Below are 8,808 nucleotides of genomic sequence, written 5' to 3' on the forward strand. Positions count from 1 at the left end.
AAAATGGGGGAGAAGCTTGCCACCCAGCTTGCCCAGGCGAGCAAACCTCCAGAAGCAACCGCCTTCTGGAGGAAGAATCTGGAAGGCCCAAGTGGGCCAGATTGCTATTTGCACCCCTATTTTTACTAAATACACCCCCTTGCTCTTTTTTGGTGATTCTTTTTTCGTAACGTTACGAAACTTTACGAATTTCGTAACGATGCTTGTTTTCTTTCCGTAATGTTATGAAACCTTATGGATTATGTAATTATCCCTTTTTTTCCTTCCGGAACGTTACGGAACTTTACGGATTGCGCACTAACATTTCCTTTTAATTTCTGATATGTCACGGAACTTCACGGATTGTGCTACAATGCTTTCTTTTGACTTCTGGCATGTCATGGAACTTCACGAATTGCCTAACGATGGGTGCCAAGTACCTCAAAGTGGTCAAACGAGGGTCGTATCCCAACAACGGATGGTCCCCGAACGAAATTAGGGTATGACAGTTGCCCCTATTTACTTGTCTTTTATTGGAGATAAAAGGGAAGTAAAGATAAGACACTAATTTCGTTCGAGCGAAACACCATTCAGCCAGTGAACCTCCCTACCAGCGGAACCTGCAAAAATTTGAAAATGATCAATACCGACACATCATCCTGATACTGTCGAATTTGTTCCTCTCGGTTGATACAAGACGCAGAATGACCATAATTTGTCTCTGCGTTTTGTTGGAAACGATCGAGCCTGGGTGGCGAGATACAGAATGACCATAATTTGTCTCTGCATGCCACCGGACACGATCGCCCATTTTTGAATGAAAAAGGGCACATAATTTGTCTCTGCGCGTTTATCACCCGCCTCGCTGCTCCTGAATGATAAAGGGCGCAGAATCTGTCTCTGCACGTTTACCCACTTAGCTTTTGTTCCTAAATGATAAAGGGCGCAGAATCTGTTTTCTGCGCGTTTACCCACTCAGCTTTTGTTCCTGAATGATAAAGGGCGCAGAACCTGTTTCTGCGCGTTTTCCCACTCAGCTTTTGTTCTTGAATGATAAAGGGCGCAAAATCAGTTTCTGCACGTTTACCCACTCAGCTTTTGTTCCTGAATGATAAAGGGCACAAAATCTGTTTCTGCGCGTTTACCCACTCAGCTTGCTATCATGCTTTGAGTCTTATAGATAGCAAATGAAAGTTTAAACGGATAACCACTTGGGTATCTCCGCATGTCAAGTGACTCCAGTGTCAGTATGACAGAATTTGTCTGCGCGGAAGATGACGTAAATCTCCGCGTGTCAACAGGCTTGTTGGCCGCGATTGACAAAGGGTGCAGAAGACGACGTTAGTCTTTGCGTGCTATCATGCTTTGAGTCTTAGAGATAGCAAAACAAAGTTTAAATGGATAATCACTTGGGTATCTCCGCATGTAAAGTGACTCCAGTGTCAGTATGACAGAATTTGTCTGCGCGGAAGAAGACATAAATCTCCGCGTGTCAACGGGCTTGTTGGCCGCGATTGACAAAGGGTGCAGAAGACGACGTTAGTCTCTGCGTGCTATCATGCTTTGAGTCTTAGAGATACCAAAAGAAAGTTTAAACGTATAACCACTTGGGTATCTCCGCATGTCAAGTGACTCCAGTGTTAGTATGACAGAAATTGTGTGGCGGCCGACAAAAGCGAGGCTCTTGCTCCTACGTATCCTCAATGAGGAACTCAGGCCTACGTAGTTCTAGACAACTTTGTGAGACTAAAAATAGTCTCGGTGTTTTCTTCACTAAAATGTAAACATGCTTTAGTAAAGAGACAAAAATTCCAACTGATTAGAGCAACATATGCTTTTTGGATGAAAAACAACGTGTCTACCGGGGAAGGAGAGTATGCTGATGAAATCTTCTCATAACCATAAATGAGATTTTGGATGATAGCATTTCGCTTCTAAATAACCACTTAGAGGAAACACTGGGTTCAACAAAAATAGAAGAAAATCACTCAAAGTGTATCAATCTCGCACAGGTAAGTATTTCATCCTAATTCCGAACCATAGATATGTCGTGACTTCATTTTGCAAATCATTTCCTATCAAATCAAAGATTACATGTGTGATCATGGATCAATAGGACTTCCCTTGGGAATGGGTTCTTTTGGTGGGAATTTTGGCTTTGAGTGTTTTTGGCCTTTTCCTTTTCTATTTTTGTTTAGTGCGGGGCGAACAAGTCACCGACGCACAGGTTTTTGGTTGGCAATCAAAGGGAGAAGACCACTTTTAGGTCGTGGTTTCCTTTCCTTCTTTCCGTTTATTTGGTGACAATTCTGTATTGTTCAAATATTGTCTGGTCCAAAGACCTTTCTGCACATTTCTTTTGTTTTCTTTCGATCCTTGATCGGGGGTTTTCTTTCCTTCCTTTTTTTGCTTTCTCCCACTCTTTAATTGGGAATCTTCCTTCTTTTCTTTTTTTGCTTTCTCCCACTCTTTGATTGGGAATTTTCCTTCTTTTCTTTTTTGCTTTCTCCCACTCTTTGATTGGGAATTTTCCTTCTTTTCTTTTTTGCTTCCGAGGGTAAGGATTGACATTCTTACCCAGGGTCAAGGTTTATGGTAAGTTAGGATTTTGGCTCAAGGCTTGTGGAATGGCTAGACATGACACATGTCAGGGTTTGGTTTGGTTCAAGGATAAAAGGGATGCCCCACATTATTTCCATGACACAAATGCAAAAATGATGATTTGGAAATTTTATGCAAAATTGGTCATGCATGCACCTATGTGGACACTCAAGTGTCAAAATTTTTATGGTCATGTGATGCTAGGGCTCAGAATTCATTTCCTCTATTTCTAGTCAACCTAATGTTTCCAAAATATGTTCTTTTATCAATTTGTGCATTCATCCGAGTCCATTTTGGGTCTTCGGGAAAATTTTCACAGCATTCACCCTTCAAATGTGTATACACATTTTTTCAAAAACTGGTTATGATCAGTGAATTTATTCTTTTTCAAAGAAAAGTTGGAAGTTATCTCCTTTCACAAGCACGTTGCTTTTTTGCTAGACAACTTTTATTTTTTATTATTTTCTTTTTATTCTTCCTTCTTTTTCTTTCCTTACTTGTCTCTCTTTTCCTTTTCCTCTTTCTTCCTCCTTTTTTTATGTTTATTTGTTCATTTCCTCTTTCTTCTTTTTTCCTATTCTTGGTGTTTATCATGGTTTTTGTTCGTTTTATTTTTAGGACGACGTTCCTAAATGAAACTCTACACGGTTCCGGAATTTCAAACAAACATTATCGACAATAACGAAATAAGCACTAACGCAACAATCCAAACAAAATGTATGCACAAAACACATGACAATCGAAACAACAAAAACAAACATTAGTCCCTTAAGTCATAAAAACTAACATAACATGTAAATGATAAAAAATGAAACATAAAATTGAAGAGGACACGAATATGGGGATCTCCCCGTCATGTGGCTCCACTCCCTCCCAAGAAACCGAGTAAGTCCGACATCTCCCATGCCTGGGCCTTGGGCCAATCTCCGGGCCATGTGACCTCTGCCCTGAACTGGTCTAGAGTAGGGCACGCAAAAGGAGCGAAACCCTGGCTCTGCATATTGAGGCTGAGCTGGTAGAGACACTCATGGACCTGCCCCAGTCCCCTGTGGTTGGCCGCGTGCTGGCGAATCGAGTGCTACAAGTACCGCTCCGTGTCAAATGACCCAGCTGGGTCAGCCTGATGAGGTGGTGGCGGCGCACCTGCGGCCTGTGGTGCATCACCCTGCGCCTTTCTCTGCGTGCAATACTTTTCAATGAAGGCCCGGGTGATGGATGGTCGGATTACTTTACTGGGGGCGACGGGAACTCCGAAGGACTGGCAGATGCCCGTGATCAGCGCCGAAAACCCCAGGGCCCTGTTGGACTTATCTGGGTCTAGAGGGTGCCTGGTAGGCACCATACCTGCAAACAAATAGATGGCATCAGCAATCACCTGGGCCACGTGGACGCTCATTCGTGTCAGGATGGCATACACCAACTGACACTTCGGCAGAGGGAGGTCGGAATTATGATCGCTGGGCAAGATGTTGCTAAGCAGCAACGTCATCCATGTCTGGGTCAGAGTAGTCATGCTGGTACGCATGATCCGCACCCGTCTCCCGGCAGCGGTCCGGGCAAAATCCTAACCTGGTATGCACAGCAACTGGGCAATGGCCTCCTCATCAAACCCATCGGCCCGGTTCCTCCTCTGGCTATACTCGCACTCCTGGCCCTCCTCCAACACTAACGGATATCCCAAGAACTGGCTGAGGGCGTCCGCATCGAAAGGAATCCACTAGCCCCTCACCCATGATCGCATGTCCCGCACGCCCTCCTTCGTGGGCCAAGCATTGGCATAAAATTCCAGGACTATGTTTGGGTCAAACTTAGCCATGGGGGTGACCAGCGACGTCCACCGCCGGCGAGCTATCTCTTCCTGGAAGTCGGTGTACTCATCGTCCCTGAGCTGGACGCGTCTCTCTCGGTGGAATGACCATCCTTTGATGGCCTCGAAACGCTGTTGGTGCTCAGCACTCCAGAAACGATGGCTGTCATACTCGGGAGCGGCACTGGTCCCTTTAGCCGCTTTGTCCTTCCTGGATCTCTTTGCGAAAAGCTTTCTCGGAGCCATTTCCTACTAGGACAAACATTTGGAAAGTTTAGTTTACCAAGAAAAGCTACTTTTAAAGCAAAAATGGCACGCTAATCTTTCCGATTTAGAACAAACTTATGCATACATTTCCTTAATGTAACATTTACTAACATGCATATGCGTAAAATACCCTACTATTTATATCAACATACAAGGATATTCAAAACATTCTAGTTACCACACACACACACACACACACACACACACACACACACACACACACACACACACACATATATATATATATATATATATATATATATATATATATATATTTGAAAGAATACATATACGCATGCTCAAGATATTGTGTCAAAACCACACATGTTCATATCCTAAGTATTTTGCTACCACAAACTACCTACACACATTTGAAGTATTTTATTAACATACAAATTTTTGTTGTTTTCATATTTGTTTATATATGCACATTGGAGAGCCACACTCATGTCATGCACATACTTGCATTTTTTTATGGAGAAAGAATTTTCATGTCATCTATCTACATTTGAAAGGCAATTTCACATCATATATTCATTTGGGAAGCATTCTCGTGTCATTTTTGACATGGGTACATTTTTTTTGAAAAACCCCTTATGCTACCTATCCACAAATATACATATTTTGAAAGGCATTTTTACACTACCTATCCTACATATATAGATTTTTTTTTAAATGCATTATTGGCCATACATTCACACTTTGCAAGGTATTTTATGCCTTATATTCACACACTTTGCAAAGCATTTCCACACTATATACATTCACCTATATACATACCGCTGAAAGGTATTTTTCATGCTACCTAGGTGCAAGGTATTCATCACGGGGCAGCCAAATTTAAATTCTAACAAAAACCTCTCAAACATGTCCTAATATTCATGCCTTTCTACATTCAAAACCAAAAATTAGATTCCTAAGCGTAAGTCATGCTTCCTTGTATTGAAATTAAAAGCTTGGGTTCCTAGGCCTAGAATCGCATTTGGGCACCCATTTTAAATCCTTCATGCTGTCCCTATACATAAAAAACAGTTCCACAACCCCAAACTTACAAAACCATGCTCATGTGTCATTGAGACATTTCACCGAGCACATGGTGGGCGCATGTTTAGGCATGAATAGCAAGAGAATGGGGGCAATGTGGCATGCCCCATTGCTTCAAAATGCAACATAGGCCTTGGGCCGTCCCATACAAACCCCTAACTCACACCAATCAAGCATGAAACGAAGCCCAAATTGCCCCACATATTTGAGCACATTCCCACAACTTAGAGCACTAAAAGAAGACCAAAATACATCAATGGAAAGCTAGAAAGCTCAAGGATGAGATACTTACTTGTTGGAGCGAGTAACAACACTAAGAATGGAAGCAAAAGCGCAAAAATGGTGGCCTAGGGGTGAAAAACCCTTAATTCCCATGAGCTCTCTTTTTTGAATGAGGGGGGGGGGGAGTTTTTGAGTGCAAAAAACGTTCCCCTCCCTCGTTTTTTATATTTTGGTGCAGGGGTTGCTCGCCCAGGCGAGCTAACCTGCCATTTTTTTTGCGCTATTATGAGTATGGTCCTCTACGGGTCGGTGTTCGCTTACTCGAACCCACTCAAGGTAGATTAGACATCCATTATTTATTTTAAACAAACAACAATAATATTTACTGTGAATTTTAAAGGATACTGGGCTGCCTTGCAGCGGCGTTTTCCGCTTGTCCCGAGCTAGGAAAGGATGACGATCTGTCGGTCGTGACGATAGCCTCTATTTGCGTTCATCCCTAAGTACCTGAAAGTAGGAAACAACAATGCCTGGCAAATCGTGACCGCGTCGTCATCTTACCTTGATTGGTTTCTGCCTTTAACTTTGTCTCGACCTCTGACTGTGACCTAAGACGCTTCTGCCCCTGTTTATGCATGTGTGTGCGTATGCATGAATGTTTCCAAATGCAATAATATTCTTAGTGGAAGCTGGTTAGGTTCAGTTTTAATTAAGCGCTTGAGGCACCCCATGAACTGAGCGAAAGGGCTCAGGTTATCACATACTGCACATGGTTTAAAACCGAAGGGAGGACTGAAGTCTCAGACCCATGTTCTCTTCTTTTAAAAGAAATGTGACAAGATAATTACAATGGACCGGAATCCCTGGAGGAAACCAAAAAGGCGCAAACACAACAAATAAAAAGAACATGCAGCGACATCCTTAATTACCCAAGATTCTAAGCATAGTATCGCTTGACAACATTAGAGTTCACGGGTAAAGGTAGCTCCTCGCCGTCCATGTTGGTAAGCACCAGGGCTCCTCCAGAAAAAGCCCTTTTCACAACGAAAGGCCCTTCGTAGTTCGGGGCCCACTTCCCTCGATTATCCTTAACGGCGTGGGACATCTTTTTCAGCACAAGGTCTCCCTCATGGAACTTGCGCAAGCGTACCTTCTTGTCGAATGCATTCTTCATTCTTTGTTGATACAAGCGCCCATGACTCATGGCCGTCAAGCGCTTACCTTCAATAAGGTTGAGTTGGTCATAGCGTGCTTGAGCCCACTCTGATTCTTCTAAGCCCGATTCTGCCAGTATCCTCTAGGAAGGGATCTCTACTTCAAATGGGAGTACCGCTTCCAATCTATAAACCAAGGAATACGGCGTTGCCCCAGTAGAAGTTCTGATGGAAGCTTGCTTGTGGGGATTCTATGGAGGCTGGATCTTTGAGCTTCAATGAGGTCCTTTAACGGTGATTTTCCACCATGGAGAAGCAGCGGAAGACAAAGGAGAAGAGGTGAGAGGAGGCACCATCCACTAGGGAATAAGCCATGGAAGAAGGAGCTTCACCACCAAGATGAGCCTTGGATAAGAAGCTTGGAAGGATGGTTCAATGGAGGAAAAGAAAGAGGGAGATAAAGAGAGAGGAGGGAGCACGAAATTGAAGGAATAAAAGAGGGAGAGAAGTGGAACTTTGAAGTATGTCTCACAAGACTCTCATTCATCAAAGTTACAACAAGTGTTACACATGCTTCTATTTATAGACTAGGTAGCTTCCTTGAGAAGCTTTCTTGAGAAAACTTCCTTGAGAAGCTTCTTTGAGAAAACTTCCTTGAGAAGCTAGAGCTTAGCTACACACACCCCTCTAATAACTAAGCTCACCTCCTTGAGAAGCTTCCTTGAGAAGATTCCTAAAGAAGCTAGAGCTTAGCTACACACACCTCTCTAATAGCTAAGCACACCTCCTTGAGATAAGAAGCTATAACTTAGCTACACACCCCCTATAATAGCTAAGCTCACCCCCATGACAGAATACATGAAAATACAAAAAATGTCCCTACTACATAGACTACTCAAAATGCCTCGAAATACAAGGCTAAAACCCTATACTACTAGAATGGCCAAAATACAAGGCCTAAACGAAGGAAAAAACCTATTCTAATATTTACAAAGATAAGCGGGCTCATACTTAGCCAATGGGCTCAAAATCTACCCTAAGGCTCATGAGAACCCTAGGGCCTTCCCTTGGATCTCTGGCCCAATCTACTTGGATTCTTCTATCCAATGTCCTTGCGGGGTAGGATTGCATCATTCCCTCCACCTTGGAAGGGATTTGAACTCAAATCCCGAGGTTCTTCATACTCTGGGCTCCTTCCTTCATCACCTGTAAAAAGAACAAAAACATATGTATTAGTGGTGTTTGGTATGTTGAAGTAAGGTAAGGTTTGAAAACCCATTTCTTGGGCATCTTCCCATGAAGGTACATGGTTTCTCACCAACTCAATGAGTTGTGCTACAAGTATAGAAAAATATGGGACAAACCTTTTGTAAAAGTTTGTTAAGTCATGGAAGCCCCAAATTTTTCTTATACTTGGTGGAGTAGGCCACTCAAGAATGACCTTTATTCTCTTAGGGTTCATGGGAACCCCTTGATCACTATTTGAAAAATTAAGAAAAGTAATGCAATAAAACATACCTTTTTCTGAATTTTCATATTGATTATTCCTACCAAAAAGTATGACAAACCTAAGGTGTCCCATATGAGTACCTAAGTTTGTATTGAAACTAAAAATAAGAACAAACCTACCTAATGGGTCCCTATGTACACACACCATGAAGATGTTAGGTGTACGAGTGATTTTACAAAAGAGGGTTGCACCACTCAAAACATTCATCATACCACCTATTTTAG

The sequence above is a fragment of the Glycine max genome, chromosome 13 (assembly GCF_000004515.6).
Source record: "Glycine max cultivar Williams 82 chromosome 13, Glycine_max_v4.0, whole genome shotgun sequence".
Lineage (NCBI taxonomy): Eukaryota > Viridiplantae > Streptophyta > Magnoliopsida > Fabales > Fabaceae > Glycine > Glycine max.